The following is a 17,048-nucleotide window of genomic DNA, read 5'->3' on the forward strand; positions in this document are numbered from 1 at the left end:
TCTCTGTCTTGGTTTTTGATTTGTTTAGCTTTTCTATGTGTCTTCATGACTCAATTTTGGTATATTGTGTATGTCCAGGAATCTGTTGATTTTTCCTCTAGGTTTTCCAATTTGTTAACCATCACAACAGATGCCCGCATCATATATTGCAGTGCTAATCTGAGTTTTGGGTACTCCACTTCCAAATCAGTTTCATGTTAATATCCCTGGGAAGCAATGGATAATAGCTCAAATTCTTTCCTTCTTGTCATCTAATTTGGAGAACTGTAACCTCAATGGGGACTTGAAACCTGGTCTTGCACAGTGGTAGCCATATAGAAAGTGAACCAGCAGATGGGAGATCTCTCTGCTTCTCTTTCCTTCTCTCTTTGTCTCTGTGTCTCTCTGCCATTTTTTATCATATTAAAATATTTAATTACTTATTTGAAAGAGTTACAGAGAGAGGGAGAGACAGAAATCTTCCACCACCTAATTCATTTTTGAGATGACTTTAATAGCCAGAGTGTGGCCAGGTTGAAGCCAGGAGCTTTTCCTCCGATGTGTGTGGCAGCATCCCAGCCACTTGGGCCAACTTTCCCTGCTTTTTCAGTCCATTGGTAAGGAGCTGGATCAGAAATGGAATAGCTGGTACTTGAACTGGTGCACGTAGAGGATGCCAATGTAACAGATAGCAACTTTGTCCACTGCACCACAACCACCAGCTCCTCTTTCTGCCTTTCCAATAAATAAATCTTTTGAAAAAGAATTTAAGGTAGTAAAAGTAATCATGACTGAGCAATGACAAATTTATTGAAGTGATCGACTTTCTTAAAGGTCTATTTATGAATTTGAAAGGCAGCACTAGAAAGAGAGAGTGGGAGAGATGGATCTTCCTCCTGGTTTGTTCGCTCCTCAAATGGCTGCAGTGACTGTGGCTAGGCCAGACTGATATCAGGAGCCAGGGGCTTCTTCCAGGTCTCTCACATGGGTGCAGGAGCCCCAATATTTGAGTCACCCTGTGCTGCTTTTCCAGACACATTAGCAGGGAACTGGATCCGTTTGGAGCATTAATGTCTATGATACTCTCCTTGCAGTTGAAGGATTTAGAATCCATTTCAATTATGGGTGGGCCAAGTACAACAGCTCCCAATTGTCCAAGGTTTGGATTAGATGGGTTCTGAGAAATTTTGTTAAAATAGTTATTAATCATAACTCTCAGTTTAAGCTTTTCTTACCAAATTTTCATGTTTGCTGATGTTTATATCTATGGGAAAATTGGGTCTCTGGATTGCAACCAATGAAAGCATCCAGACTAACAGTAATAAGGTCAACAGTCAGCAGAATGATGTCCAGCTGAACTGAAATAGCTTTTCTTATTTGGTAGAGGGGTTACCTCCTGCATTATACTGACATACTGACATAGACAGTAGATATTGGAGCCTGTCTCTTCTGCCAAATGGAGAATGCCGCATTTTGATCCATCATATATATATTTATATATTATAATATATATTATATATTTCTATACATAATATAGAATTACATATAATTATCATAAATATATAATATATAATTATATATAAATATTATATATGAATTTATTTATATATAAATATATAATTATTTCTGATCCAGCTCCATACCAATGGATTGAAAAACCAGTGAAAGATGGTCCAAGTGCCTGGGTTGCTGCCACACACATTGGAGGAGGAGCTCCTGGCTTCAACCTGGCCACACTCTGGCTATTGAAGTCATCTCAATAATATATATATATGATATATATAATAGTTATAATAAATTATATAATATTATCTGTTTATAATTATTATATATTATATAATATATGATAAAGCATAATATATTTTATATATGAATATATTTATATACATAAATATATATAAATAAATGTAAATATATATATATATAGAATTTATTTACGTATTTGACAGGTGTACTTACAGACAGTGAGAGGAAGAGACAGAGAGAAAGGTCTTCCATATGCTCATTTACTCCCCTAATGACTGCAATGTCTGCAGCTGGGCCAATCTGAGCTAGGAGCTTCCAGGTCTCCCACATTTTGGCAGGGACCAAAGCACTTGGAACAGCTTCTACTGCTTTCCCAGGCTATTGCAGAGAGCTGGATGGGAAAAGGAGAAATGGGGACTAGAACTGGTGCTCATATGGGGTGCCAGCACTGCAGGTAAAGGATTACACCACTGCACCACAGTGCTGGCCCCAGTCTATCCTTTATTAAGGAGATCTCAGTAATCATGTTCAGGTATTGCTGTCCTATATTCATGGCCAAAGTCCTAGCAGGCAACATGGTTTGGAGAATCGTAAGCACAAGGTGTGTAGGAGACTTCATTTCTCATACAGCACAGTTAATAACAAGGTTCCAAGAGGGGAAATTACTTGCATCATAGTCTTTGAGAACTAATGGACAGCACAGGTGATCTAAAGAATTTAGAAGGTTTGTGAGCCCCTAGAGTGAAAAAGTCACTGGGAGCACAAGGACAGTGCCTAGAGTTTATTTTGATGGATTTTAGCCCCTTTCATTGGAGGGAGGCCCGAAGAAGCTGGACTGATTAGTAAACCTCAGAAGTGTCTTTTCAATGTGAAGGCAAACTGAGACTGAGGGGTTTTTGGAAAAACGTTGAACAAAAGACATTTCCCACACGTGGTTAAGACACATCATTTATCTACTGATTTTCATCAGATCTGTTAACATTAGGTATAAGGTACAGTGGACATGGTGGATGGCATATAGCAATATGATTTTAGTAATATATCATGAGGTGCTTTTTTTAAATGGATTTAGCAGGTAAAATTGGGCTACCTAATGGGATGTAGCTGGAATAATCACCTTTTTGTTAAATAAATCTGAGGTAATAAATGTTAGTGTATGAAGACATTGAGTTTTCTTTTATTGGGCCTTCTTGGTTATTTTAATCTGGGATCTGCGAATTCTCATTTTCTTTATTTTATTCCTCATCATGTCGGACCAACTCTGCTGCTTTGGGGATTTTTTTAGTACATCTGACATTTGGAAATTTAGACAATAGTATAGTTAAAATGAGATGTACCAAGTAAAGTATTTATTTTTATTCTGATACATATTTTGGAATTCTTCTAAAATTCCTATTGAGTATCCTTGTTAAATTTAGTTGCATCCCAGGTTAAGACTTATTGGAGGCAGGCTCCATGGCTCAATAAGCTAATCCTCCACCTGCGGTGCAGGCACACCAAGTTCTAGTCCTGCTGGGAGAGCCAGATTCTGTCCCAGTTGCTCCACTTCCAGTCCAGCTCTCTGCTATGGCCCAGGAGTGCAATGGAGGATGGCCAAAGTGCTTGGGCCCCGTACCTGCATGGGAGACCAGGAGGAAGCACTTGGCTCCTGGCTTTGGATCAGCGCCATGTGCCAGCCGCAGCACACTGGCCGCAGCGGTCACTAGGGGGTAAACCAACAGAAAAAGGAAGACCTTTCTCTCTGTCTCTCTCACTGTCCACTCTGCCTGTCAAAATAAAAAATAATTTTTATAAAAAGACTTATTGGAGCCACTTTAGTGATTACACCCATGAAACTTTGTTAATAAATGCAAATAGAACCTGGGAAAATTGATGTATATCTTATGCTGTAGAGACTTAAGATTGAACATCTTTTTTTATCTTTTTTAATTATATAATTTAAAAACAAATTTTAGATTTTTTTTTTTACTTTACTAAGTCACAGCTCTGGCCCCATTAATATGACTTAACAATGTTTTTTCCTCTCAGAATTATCTCTATTGTTTCAGTTAACTGCATGCCTTTTCTTTACATTCAGATTCCCTCAGCTGTCAAAGCTTATTCATCTTAATTCTGTTGTTCCTATTTCCCTCCCTTTTATTCTGTCCCTAGGCTAATTGAGATCATGATTCTCCATTCCTTCTGTGTGGTGTCACAGTAGGCTTGAAGTGTTCTTTTTCTCTTCTGATTTCTAAAGAAAGAAATTATGTATTCCCCCAGTTTAGATATTTTAATAATGCACTCTAAAACAAAGGTTAAATGTTCTTAATTTGACAAGAATTTTCGGGGCCAGCGGTGTGGCATAGTGGGTAGAGCCACCACTTGCAGTGCTGGCAGCTCATATGGATCCAGATCTCTGCTATAGCCTGGGAAAGCAGTAGAAGATGGCCCAAGTCCTGGGCCCCTGCACCCATGTGGGAGACCTGGAAGAAGCTCCTTGCTCCTGGCTTTGGATTGGCACAACTCTGGCCATTGCAGCCAACTGGGGAGAGAACCAGTGGATGGAAGACCCCTCTCTCTTCTCTGCCTCTCTCTGTGCAACTCTGACTTTCAAATAAATAAATAAATCTTTTAAAAAATATTTTTTTCTAATTTTAGATTTGTTCTACTTCATTGCCACTTCAGGGTGTGTGTAAGGAGTGCATATCCAGTTTTTCTATTTTGGAATTTGGGGATTTTGTATTAGCTCTGCTGTGTATTCATTTTTCTTGAGCATTGGTGATATCTTCTCCTTAGTTGTATTAAGAGAGAGAGAGCAATAGCCCTCATGTCTTTTTAGGTAAGACATATTAAAAACAGAGCATTCAGTATACATTCATAGTATTTTGACTTGTTCAATTGATTTTCCTGACCTCCCTTGGATATTCTTGGTCTTTGCTGTACAACTTTCTATACTCATTAATTCTTTGATATTCCCAAATCCAGAAAATGAATGACTCAACAGCTGTGTTCCTGTATTTGCTGGGATTCAGGGTAAGAAGCAAAGTGGAGGTGTTCAGGAATCTAAAGTTACATGCTACATAGCAAAGCACATCATTTCCTATACAAAGTGACTGGGAAATCCAGAATCTTTTGCACACATATTGGATCCTGAACTATTACTGACCTATTCAGTAAGATTTTAATGTATTTATTTTCTGTGTGTGTGTTTGTATTTCTAAATAAACTCTGCTGGGCTACTTAACATTAACATGTATTGCAGAATTCTTTCATCAGTTTTTACTTTTAAAAAGTTTCTCTTTCAGTTTTATGGGAGAGGGTAGAAGTTTCCTGCTATGTAACTGAAAATTCATTCATTCATTAAAGTTAAAAATATTTGTTGCAAATTGGTAGAATACTATTAATTCTCATGTGATTTACATGAAACTAAATACATTCTCTATTTTGTTTTGCTTAAAATTTCTGCATGTGTGGACTTCTTTTTTCCTTCTTGCCCCAAATCCCTTTTTGTATTGGGATGGCAAATGGGTTTTACACTGGAGAAAACATGTTATTTTGGCAAAGAAGTACTTAGCGTTCCTGCTTCAAGTATTCAAATATTGCATTGGAAATCAGTATATTTGTTTACTGTACAAATGTCCTTCATACAATTTTGTAATCTTCTGGGATGGGAGAGGAAGCAGGAAATAGGAGGATTATGGGTGGGAGGGATGTTTTGGGGGAGGGGAAGCCACTGTAATCCAAAAGCTGTACTTTGGAAATTTATATTTATTAAAAAAATTAAACAATTTTGTAATCTTCATCTTCCTTTTTATTTCATCCTTTTTTTAAAAAAATTCATTTATTTTACTTGAAAATCAGAGTTACACAGAGAAGGAGAGAGAGAGAGCAGTCTTCCAACCACTGGTTCACTCCCCATTTGGCCACAATGGCTGGAGCTCTGCCAATCCAAAGCCAGGAGCCAGCAGCTTCTTTTGGGTCTCCTATGCAGGTGCAGGAGCCCAAGGGCCTGGGCCATCCTCTACTGCTGGATAGTAAGTCTTACTTGCCTAAAAAGATGGATAGTAATTTGAGTAGCCAGGACTTGAACTGGCACCCAATTGGAATGTCAGCACTGCAAGCCACAGCTCTACTTGCTACTCCACAGCATCAGCCCCCTAAATTCTTATGAGTATTGCTACACGATTGGAATTTATAATTGATAATGCTGAACAATTGAAACTGTCTTATTTACAATTGTAGGACTGGATATGGCAGTTCTACTTGAAGTAAAGTATGTAGCCTGCTTATTGTATGATTTTCGGAAAAGCATGTATTTATATATAACAGCAGATCTGTTAATCATTTAAAAGTGAATTATCATGATTACCCAGATGTAAAGAATGCAATATGTGCTAATGAGTTAGCAGTCACAGACATTTAGAATTAGAGGGATTTTAGAACTTTTTCAATACTGCAGTTTTTATGAAAAACTAATAATTTTTTTTATTTGACAGGTAGAGTTATATACAGTGAGAAATCAGAAAGGCCTTCCTTCCATTGGTTCAGTCCCCAGATGGCTGCCACAGTTGGAGCTGTGCCCATCCAAAGCCAGGAGTCAGGTGCTTTCTCCTGGTCTCCCATCCGGGTGCAGGGCCCAAGCACTTGGGCCATCCTCTACTGCCTTCCCGGGCCATAGCAGAAAGCTGGACTGAAAGAGGAGCTACCAGGACTAGAACACTTTGCCCATAAGGGATACCAGCACCACAGGTGGAGAATTAACCAAGTGAGCCACGGCGCTGGCCCCCGATAAATTTACTCTTAACAAAATATCAAAATATCTTATTTAGTATAAAGTTAGTAGTGAAAAGAGACTACCTTGTTGAACACAGAAATTTGAGATTATATTTCTTGGTATTAATTTGCATCTTAAGGCTTATTGCCTAGTTTATTTCAATATTTCAATCTAATATTACTAATAATATCTTGTACTTAGTGGTTCACTGTGTGCCAGACAATATTCTTTTGATTTTTTAAAAGATTTATTTATTTATTTATTTGGAAGTCCGAGTTACACAGATAGTGAACAAGAGGAAGAGAGAGAGTTCCTCCATCTGCTTTTTCACTCCCCAGATGACCTAAAAGGTCAGAGATATGCCAATCTGAAACCAGGAGCCAGGACCTCTTCAGGGTCTCCCATGCAGATTCAGGGGCCCAAGGACTTGGGCCAACTTCCTACTGCTCTCCCAGGCTATAGCAGACAGCTGAATGGAAAATGGAGCAGCCTGGACTTGAACCGGCCTCCATATGGGATGCCCCCACTGCATGCAGTGGCTTTACTAGCTACACCACAGCACTGGCCTCAAGACAATGCTCTAAAATGATGCATTAATTATTCCCAAATATTGAAAAGTGGCATGGTACACATTTGAATGTGTTGTTTTGTACTAGTTGTAGAAACAGTTTAAAATATATTTATATTTAAAAATGTAATTTTTGATCTAAAGGTTTACTTTCCCTTAAGGTGCCTGTTTGGAAACTGAGAGATCATTGAAGTCTCAAGATAGAGTACAACTGATCTTATCCAAGCCTCCTTTATCACATGAGGATGCTAAATGCCAAGCCCAGAGAAGTAAAGTGAATTGTTCAAGGTCACATAGGTAAGTTGTGGCAGGGATAATTCTGTATTAGCATTAGGTATCCTGATACATAGGCCACTGTTCTGTCAATTTTGTACTCCTTCTGGAGTTAAAGATTCTAAGTTGTGGAAAATTGAATTTGGAAATTTAGTGGTTGCTATGTTGTTATGGTGAGAAATTTCTGTGTATAGCTATGAGTTGCTTAAATTTTATTCAATATATTTTTCTAGTATGTTTGCTATTTATTTGAAATGTATAACAAATAGCTTCATCTATTTGCCAAAAGAATTTTTTAAAGATTTATTTATATTATTTGAAAGTCAGAATTACACAGAGAGAGAAGGAGAGGCAGAGAGAGTGGTCTTCCATTCACTGGTTCACTCCACAGTTGGCCTCCATGGCTGCAGCTGTGCTGACTGGAAGGCAGGAACCAGGAGCCTCTTCCTGGTCTCCTATGCAGTTGCAGGGGCCCAAGGACTTGTACCATTTTATAGTGTTTCCCAGGCCATAGCAGAGAGCTGGATAGGAAGTGGAGCAGCCAGGTCTTGAACTGATGCCCCTATGGAATACCAGCACTGCAGGTGGCAGCCTCACCCACTATGGCACAGTGCCAGCCCTTGCCAAAAGAATTTATAGAAGCTATTCCATATATACACTTAACAATTATTTAGTTACTTGACATGAACTATCCCTGCATATTTGAAAATTTTGAATGGTATCACTTGGGTTTTAAGAATGTTATATTTTAGGTCTCTTAATATTTTTAGTGATGATGTTTTAAAGGCCCTTCCTGTTTTATGAAAAATGATAAGGATTTTGTTTTACAATGGCCATAGTATTACTACTTAAAGCAATAGATTAAATAACACTTTTAAACAAAGTCATTTAATACTAAATTCTAACACACTGGTATATTTTAAAGTGAGAAACTGGATTTCTTTCAGATATTCTAAAGAAGAATGATAATCAAAATTGAAGACATCTACAGTTTTTAATCACTTGTTTTAAATATTGGTCATAATGGTCCAATTTTGAGTTTAATTTTAATTAGCTTTTAAATGATTCAATATGTTTTATAGAAAAAATTCGGAGAACATAATTATATACTCAACCTCCCTCCCTTCTTTTTCCTTCTTTTTCATTTTTTTTAGCTTATGAAATGACATTTTCAGTTTACATTACATTAAAAACGGTTGTTGAATCAAGGGACAAGTTTAACAGGCAAAAAGCAAAAAGATCGTAATTTAGAGGGAATACAGACAATGGCTCTAAACAATATTTGAATATCACATCTAAACAATATTTGAATAAATTGATAAATATTTTAATTTCTCCTACTAAAATGCTCAAAGTCTTTAATTATTTATCAAATATTAGTGCAAAATTATGGATTTAAATGATCCCAAAAAGTGATGAATTTTTGTGTAATAAAGTCCAATTTTTGTCAAGGCTTTTTGACAGTCTCACAGAAAACTTATGTTTGTGAATGGGAAGAATAATACCAAAATATCCATACTACCAAAAGCAATTTGCAAATTCAATGCAATCCCAATCAACATACCAACGATGTTCTCAGAGCTAGAAAAAATGATGCTAAAATTCACATAGAAACATGAGAGATGCTTAACATCTAAAGCAATATTATAAAGCAAAAAAAAGCTGGAGACATCACACCATATTTTAAGACATATTACAGGGGTCAGCACTATGACAAAGCAGGTAAAGTCACCGTCTGCAGTGCTGGCATCTCATATGGGTGCCAGTATGTTTCCCAGCTGCTCCACTTCTTATACCCCTCTCTGGTATAGCCTGAGAAAAAAGTAGAAAATGGCCAAAGTCTTTGGGCCCCTGCACCTGCATAGAGACCTGGAAGAAGCTCCTGACACTTGGATTCAGATCAACAGAGCTCCGGCCATTGTGGCCATTTGGGGAGTAAACCAGTGGATGGAAGACCTCTCTCTCTCTCTGCCTCTACCTCTCTGTAACTCTGCCTTTCAAATAAATATACTGCAAAAAAAAAAAAAAAAAAAAAAAAAAAAAAAAGAAGTGTTAGCACTGATATAATAACAGACACATAGTTCAATGGAAAAGACTTGGTAGCATAGAAATAAACCCAAATTTCTACCAGCAACTCATATTTAACAAAGGAACTAAAATGAACTGGAGAAAGAAGAATCTCTTTCACAAGTGGTGCAGAGGAACTTGATTATCCATATGTAGAAGCCTGAAAAGAGACTCCAACATCTCTTACACTATGTGAAAGTGAACTCACAGTGAATTAAAATGTAATCATAAGACCCAAACCCAAGTAAACATAGGGAAACTCTAAATATTGTCAACACACAATAGCTTTTGGGTAAGATTCCAATAGCAATAGTCACAAAAATAAAAACAGAGACATTTGAGTATATCCAACTAAGATACTTCTTCACAACAAAGTAAACATCAGAGTGTAGATACAATGAACAGATGGCAGGAAAAATTAAAACTCTGAATGTTTACAGATTTCCAGAACATTTACATGAATTGGAAAAACTCCAAAAAATACAGTGAAGAAACAGGCAAGGATCTGAATAGACATTTCTCAGAAGAAATGTACATGGTCAAAACATGTGAATATGCCCGATGTCACTAGCCATTATGTAAATATAAATCAGAACACCATATCAGTCTCCAACACCTGTGGGAGAATACAACACTCAGGTGTTTGTGTGTGCAGCAAGTGGGTTTAGAGGACCCTGTTCACCTCTGGAGAGCAGAGTCTACAGGGAGGTAAAGAAACCTTACTGCGCAGGGGCATGCTAATCTTCTCTGTATCGTTCCAATTTTAGTATATGTGCTGCCGAAGCGAGCACATGTGCTGCCGAAGCGAGAAAGAGATGAAAAGAATTTATCTCAGCTAGCCACTAATATTCAAGAAACAAGGTCTTCAGGAAAGCCAACTCAACTGACATTTTCATGTCATTGTTAAATAAAGGAAAAATTATCTAGGTTCAGCAATACGTAGTTTATAAGAGAAAGACTACAGAGTAATTTCCTTGGCATAGAAATAACTTTGTCTTTTTTTTTTTATCTATGAGGGCTTGCTATCACCACCACACACCCACATCCCATATACAAATGTCTGGCTTGAGTGGTAGCTTCTCTGCTTTGAGGCAAGTTTCTGCTAGTGTGCACCCTGGGAGGAGACGGAGGATGGCAGAAGTGCTTGGGTCCCTGCACCCAAATGGGACATCCAGAATGAATTCCCAGTTCCTGGTTTTGGCTTGGTCAAGCTTTGGCTATTGCAAGTGTCTGGGGAGTGAAGCAGTGGTTCCCTCTTCCTGTCACTCTGCCTTTCAAATCAATAACTGTTGTTGGTAATGACTAATAATGATATTCACTGATTGTCAAATTTTGAATCTATTAATTATAGACAATTTCTCTTTGTATTTTTAAACTTTCATAATGTTCTGTAGCCAATTTCATCACTAGAAATAAAAACTTTTCCTCAAAAAAAAAAAAAAAAGAAACCTTACTGCTTTCCTAATGTGCTTATTAAGTTCTTGACCAGCGCCTGTTAGTCTTGCCACAAACTTTCTAGTCTTACTACTTTCCTTCTTCTTCTTCTTCTCTGTGACTTGTAAAATAGTATACATTCTATATACTGTGGATACTTTTGATTTATTTTATTCCTTCGGTCTCCTATGAAGTTCCTCCACAAAAGCACAGCCCTCAAAATATTCATTCATTTATGCAGTCTGCAGATTTCATGAGCTACTAAATTCCAAGTAGTATGTTAAAGGCAAGATCTGGGCCTAAGAGAAAAGTGGTCTAAATTCTGTGCCTAGAAGAGGATTTGGGACATAGTAGAACTTCAGTGAAGTGCTATGTGAATGACATGCACTCATTAAATGAGTAATCTAAAGCATACACTTCATTTAAGCAACACAGCAGCCCTACTCACCTCAGGTAGAGCAATTGAGAGGAATAATGTGAACAAAAATAAGACATCAATAAGTTGAATAATAACAGAGAAAAAACAAAATGAGATAGATGCCAACATTACTGAGCTATTTTTGAGGAATTAAATTGATAGAGGGGCTGGCATTGTGGCCAAGTGGGGAAAGCTGCAATCTGTGAGGCCAGCATAACATCTGAGTTCCACTTTGAGTTTAGGAATCTCCACTTCCAATTTAGCTCACTGCTAAACACCTGGGAAACCAGCAGAAGATGGACGAAGGACTCAGGTCCTTGCCACTCATGTGGGAGACTTGGATGAAGCTCCTGACTCCAGCATGCCCCAGGCTCAACTGTTGAAACTCTCTGGGGTGTGAGCCAGCAGATGAAAGCTATCTATGTCTTTCCCTCTCTCTCTAAATCCACCTTTCAAATAATAAAGATTTAATAAACAAATTAACTGATTTCAAAATACACAAAAACATGAACAATACTATATCATTTTTATGCCAAACTGATAAAAAATAACGAATGCTAGAGAGCACATGGGAAAAGAAAACCATCATATATGGTGGGTGAAAACACAAGTTAGTACAGATGTTATGCAGAACAGTATGGTCATTCCTTAAAAAGGATAAAAATTGGGGCTGGCGCTGTTGTGCAGTGAGTTAAAGCCCTGGCCTGAAGGGCCAGCATCCCATTTGGGTGCCAGTTCTAGTTCCAGCTGCTCTTCTTCCAATACTGCTCTCTGCTATCTCCTGGGATAGCAGTAGAAGATGGCCCAAGTCCTTGGGCCCATTCACCCATGTGGGAGACCCAGAGGAAGCTCCTGTCTCCAGGTTTCAGAATGGCATAACTCTGGCCTTTGTAGTCATCTGTAGAGCGAACCAGCTAATGGAGGACCTCTCTGTGTCTCTACCTCTATTGTAACTCTTTCAAATAAATAACAAAAATTAAACTAAGATAAAAATTGACCTACCATGTGAGAGTTATCTTGCTCTTGGCTATATAGAATAAGGAAATTTTATTAGAAGGAAAGGAGGAGAGCATATCAAAGATACAGCAATTTTCCCATAACACAGCCACTATAACACAGTTCACTGCAGCCAGGATTTGAAACCAATCTAGCTGTCCATCAGTGAAAAACAATGGACAGGGCAACCTCTTTTAGATACAAAAAAAGAACAAAATATTATTAAATTAATTGAAATAAGACAGAAGCAGGAACACAAATGTCACCTGGTCCTTGTCGCATGTGGAAGTGAAAGAAAATAATGGATCTGAACACAGAACTGTGATTACTAGAGGCTGAGAAGGGAAGCAGCTAGGGATAGAGGGGGATTGGATAATAGGTATCAAAAATCAAAGAGGCAGAAAGAACTTCTGGTGTTCCATAATATAATGAGATGACTACATTCAACCATATTAGGTTCTGTGTAAAGAACTGAAGGAGAGGAGCTGGTAGTCTCAAATCATGGAGAAGAATTAGAAACTGTAGTTGCTTGGGGGCCAGCATTGTGGCACAGTGGGCTAACACCCTGGCCTGAAGCACCAGCATCCCATGTGGGTACCAGTTCTAGTCCTGGCTGCTCCTCTTCTGATTCAACTCTCTGCTATGGCCTGGGAAAGCAGTAGAAGATGGCCCAAGTCCTTGGGTCCCTGCACCCAAGTGGGAGATCTGGAAGAAGCTCCTGGTTCCTGGAATCAGATTGGCAGAGCTCCGGCCATTGTGGCCATCTGGGGAGTGAACCGGCAGAGGAAGACCTCTCTCTCTCTCTGCTGCTACTTCTCTCTGTAACTCTGTCTTTCAAATAAATAACTCTTTAAAAACTTAATAAAACTGTAGTTGCTTAGCTTGATCACTTTTTACTGCATAAATGTGTGCAAATATTGCACTACACCCTGTAATAATGCATGACTAGGACACATTAATCACAAATTATTTCAATGAAATTTTAAAAATTAGAAGCATTTCTTTATATTAACAATGAACTATTTGAAAATGAAATTAGAGAAACATTTCCATGCATAGCAGCATAAGAACCAGGAACCAATGTCTTCAATGTTATCAGTGATGAATCAGATTCACAGCCCCCAGCACTCAGTTTTTGCCATATACTTTACCATGGCAATTGTGGGCATATAGTAGTAAATCAATGGACAGGAATCCTTTGTCTCTAAATCTGCTAAATAAATAAACAAGGAATTCATCAAAGAAAAAGAGATATCAATTTGGATGCCAGGCACAAAAACACATGCACTTGAGCTATCCTCCAGTTTGTGATGCCAACAAATCTTTCAGACATGTTACATTTTCAGAGACTTTTCTGTAATCTTGCTAAGCTTTCTGGAAATCTGCCTTATAGCAAAGGGTTTCCCAATTCCATTACACTCATGATATTTCTTTTGTGTGATATATTAGTTTACCATCTAGAGATAATTTATGGTACAAAACTTTTCTATGCATGCATGTTTTCTCATTTGTGAGTCTATTCATGGGAATTGAAGACTGATTTATAACAGAAATACATTTTCCAAATTCATTGCATAGACTTTTGTTCCTTATGAATTCTCTGAAGTCTGTTGATGTCTAATTTCTGGCTAAAGGTTTTATTGTATTTACAGCATGCAAAGACTATCACCTTTTGTGAATTCTGTGTCTATACAAGCCTGAAATAAAGAAAATGTTTTTGCACAATCAGTATACGCCTAAGAAACCACCTGTGTCAATTCTCTGATGTACCATTGACTTCTGACTCTAATAATATTTATAAGCTTTCTCCTTTACATGAGTCTCTGTTGGATAGGATGTGATTTCCAGCAAAAGGTTTTGTCACAATACTTACATGAATTTTGGAGAAAAGCTCTTCCACATTCATTATATTGTTAAGGTCTCTCCCTTGTTCAAATTCCATGATGGATTATGAGGCATTACCTATGTGAAATGACTTTCTCACATTTATTTCATTCATTAGATATATATGTTGTGCATTCTGATATAAGGAGAGATTTGGGCAGAGCTTTCCAACACTCATTACACCCATAAGGTTTCTCTCCCACGTGAATTCCCTGTTGTCTTATGAGGTATGGCTTCTAATTAAAGGGATTTTACTTTCAAAGGAGTTTTTCCCTATATGAATTTGATGATGTACAATGAGGGCTGAATTATGGTAAAAGGCTCTGAGTCATTACATTCATAAAATTGCTCCCCATGAGAATTCTTTTATGTTTGATGAGGTCTGATTTGCACCACAAAGGCTATTCACATGTATTATATTCATGCATTTCTCCCCTTGGTGAATTCTCTAATATTTCATGAGATATAACTTGCACAAAAAGGTCAAGTAGAAAATTCCCTGTGTGGATACTCTGATATCTTATGAGTTATGAGGTACAGCAAAGAGGCTTTCCACCATCCTTCCATCCATAAAACCTACCTAAATTGAGCAACAAAGATATAGAAAACCTAAACACACACATAACCAGATGGAAATGATACCAGTAATAAAGACCATCACTACCAAGAAAACCCCAAAACTGGAAGGCTTCACTGCTGAATTCTAACAGACATTTAAAGCACTAACTGCAATTCTTCTCAAGTTATTCAAAACAATTGAGAGAGAGGCGATTCTCCCAAATTCTTTCTATGAAGCCAACATCACCTTCATTCCTAAACTTGAAAAAAGTGCAACAAAGAAAGTAATTATAGACCAATTTCCCTGATGAACATACATGCAAAGATCTGCAACAGAATTCTGGCCAATTGAATCCAACAATGCATCAGAAAGATCATCCACCCAGACCAAGTGGGATTTATCCTTGGTATGCAAGGATGGGACCAAAGGCTTTTCCACAGTCATTTCATTTATAAGCTTTCTCCATGGTGTGAAGGCTCTGATACTTTCTGAGGTTTGACTTCTCAGCAAAGGTTTTTCCACAGTCATTGCAATCATAAGGTTTCCCCCAGTACAAATTGTCTGATGCTTTGTGAGCTTTGATTTCTCAGCAAAGGCTTTTCCACAATGATTGCATTCATAAGGTTTCTCCCCTCTGTGAATTCTCTGATGATTTATGAGGTTTGCCTTCTGGCCAAAGGATTTTCCATAGTAATTGCATTCATAAGGTTTCTCACCTGTGTGAATTCTCTGATGATTTATGAGGTTTGCCTTCTGGCCAAAGGATTTTCCACAGTCATTACATTCAAAAGGTTTCTCACCTGTGTGAATTCTCTGATGATTTATGAGGTGTTTCTTCTGGCCAAAGAACTTCCCACAGTCATTAGATTTGTAAGATTTCAACCCTGTGTGAATTCTCTGATGTCTAATGAGATCTGACTTCTGGTGAGTGGTTTCCACACAATCATTACACACATGAGGGTTTTCCACAATATGAGTGCTGTGATGGAGGGTATTTAATACTGAATGAATTCCTACAAGGTTTACATGCATAGGATTTCTTCCCTATATTTGGTCTATGATTCAGTCTAACATGTGATTGGTAAATGACAGGTTCCACAGTCCCAATATACTTATAAATGTTCTCTCTTTTCAGGTGAATACAATCAGAATTCCACAGTCAGTCAGCTGGGAGGGGTGGATGAATCCGGAAACAGCTGGTTTCCTTGTACTAAAACAAGCGCCATATCACGAAGGACTCTTGCATTTCTTTTTCTTTTTTGCATTTTTCACATTTTCTTATTTATCATGGTTTGTAATAAATTTTCTGATGTGGGTTGTGGTTTTGAGGCTGGCTTAAGGAGTTCAGGGAACCAGAGGAATGGTCTTTTTCAATTAGGGCACAGCTGTTGTTTCTCTCCAATTCTGGCTTTCTGTAATTGCTTTGGGTGCCTCAGGCAATTTTTCATTTTGAGCGACTTTTTCCTAAATGCTTTGTTGGTCTGAGTTGGTTTTGCCTTTTTCCTTTTCAAATTGTGTATTCTGATGCAATACAAACAAGGGTTTAGAACGAGGATCCATCAGGAAATTGAAAAACAGAACATATTGGGTTTTCATGATTAGAAATCATAGGCAACATGACCAAGATGAGTTTTTGGGTTTTGGAAAATGACATAGAACCATTCCACTGAGGGGCAGATATTAATTTCCTCCAAATCGAGAGTGAGTGCGATTTTCAGGTGAATTCAATCAGAATTCCACAGCCAGTCAGCTAGGAGGGGTGGATGAATCCGGGAACAGCTGGTTTCCTTGCAACTAAATCAAGCCCAATATCACAAAGGACTCTTGCATTTCTTTGGCTTCTTTCTCTTTTTTCTTTTTATCATGGTTTGTAATGAATTTTCTGATGTGAGCTTTGGTTTTGAGGCTGCAATATAGAGTTCAGTGCACAGGAGGAATGGTCTTTTTCAAACAGGGCATAGCTGTTGGCCTGCTTCAATTCTGGCTTGCTGTCATTGTTTTGGGTGCCTCAGCCGATTTGTGGTTTCTTGTGTGGCAATTTCCTAAATGTTTTCTGGGTCTGAGTTGGCTTTGCCTTCTTCATTCCCAAATTCTGTATTCTGACGCAACACAAACAAGAGTTTGGACAGAGTAGCCATTATGAAATAAAAAACATTACAAATGGGCATTTGAAGAATATAAATCTACAGGTAACACGACCAAGGTGAGTTTTTGTGTTTTGGAGAATCAAATGGAACACTTTGGCTGAGGTGACAGATATTAATTGCCTCCAAAATGAGTTTCACTGTGATTTTCAGGTTAATTCAGACAGAATTCCACAGGCATCAGCTGGAGGAGTGGATGAATCCGGGAACATTCGGTTTTCTTGAGA

At 38.0% G+C, this 17,048-nt stretch overlaps 1 pseudogene; it reads right to left on the reverse strand.

Annotated features, from left to right (window-relative positions):
• Positions 1 to 10,109: 10,109 nt before the first annotated feature.
• On the reverse strand, positions 10,110 to 10,177 carry LOC149119060 (U6 spliceosomal RNA; annotated as a pseudogene).
• Positions 10,178 to 17,048: the final 6,871 nt, after the last annotated feature.

This window comes from Oryctolagus cuniculus, unplaced genomic scaffold, assembly GCF_051225735.1.
Source record: "Oryctolagus cuniculus isolate XC-2025 breed Fujian yellow rabbit unplaced genomic scaffold, ASM5122573v1 ptg000037l, whole genome shotgun sequence".
NCBI classification, from domain to species: domain Eukaryota; kingdom Metazoa; phylum Chordata; class Mammalia; order Lagomorpha; family Leporidae; genus Oryctolagus; species Oryctolagus cuniculus.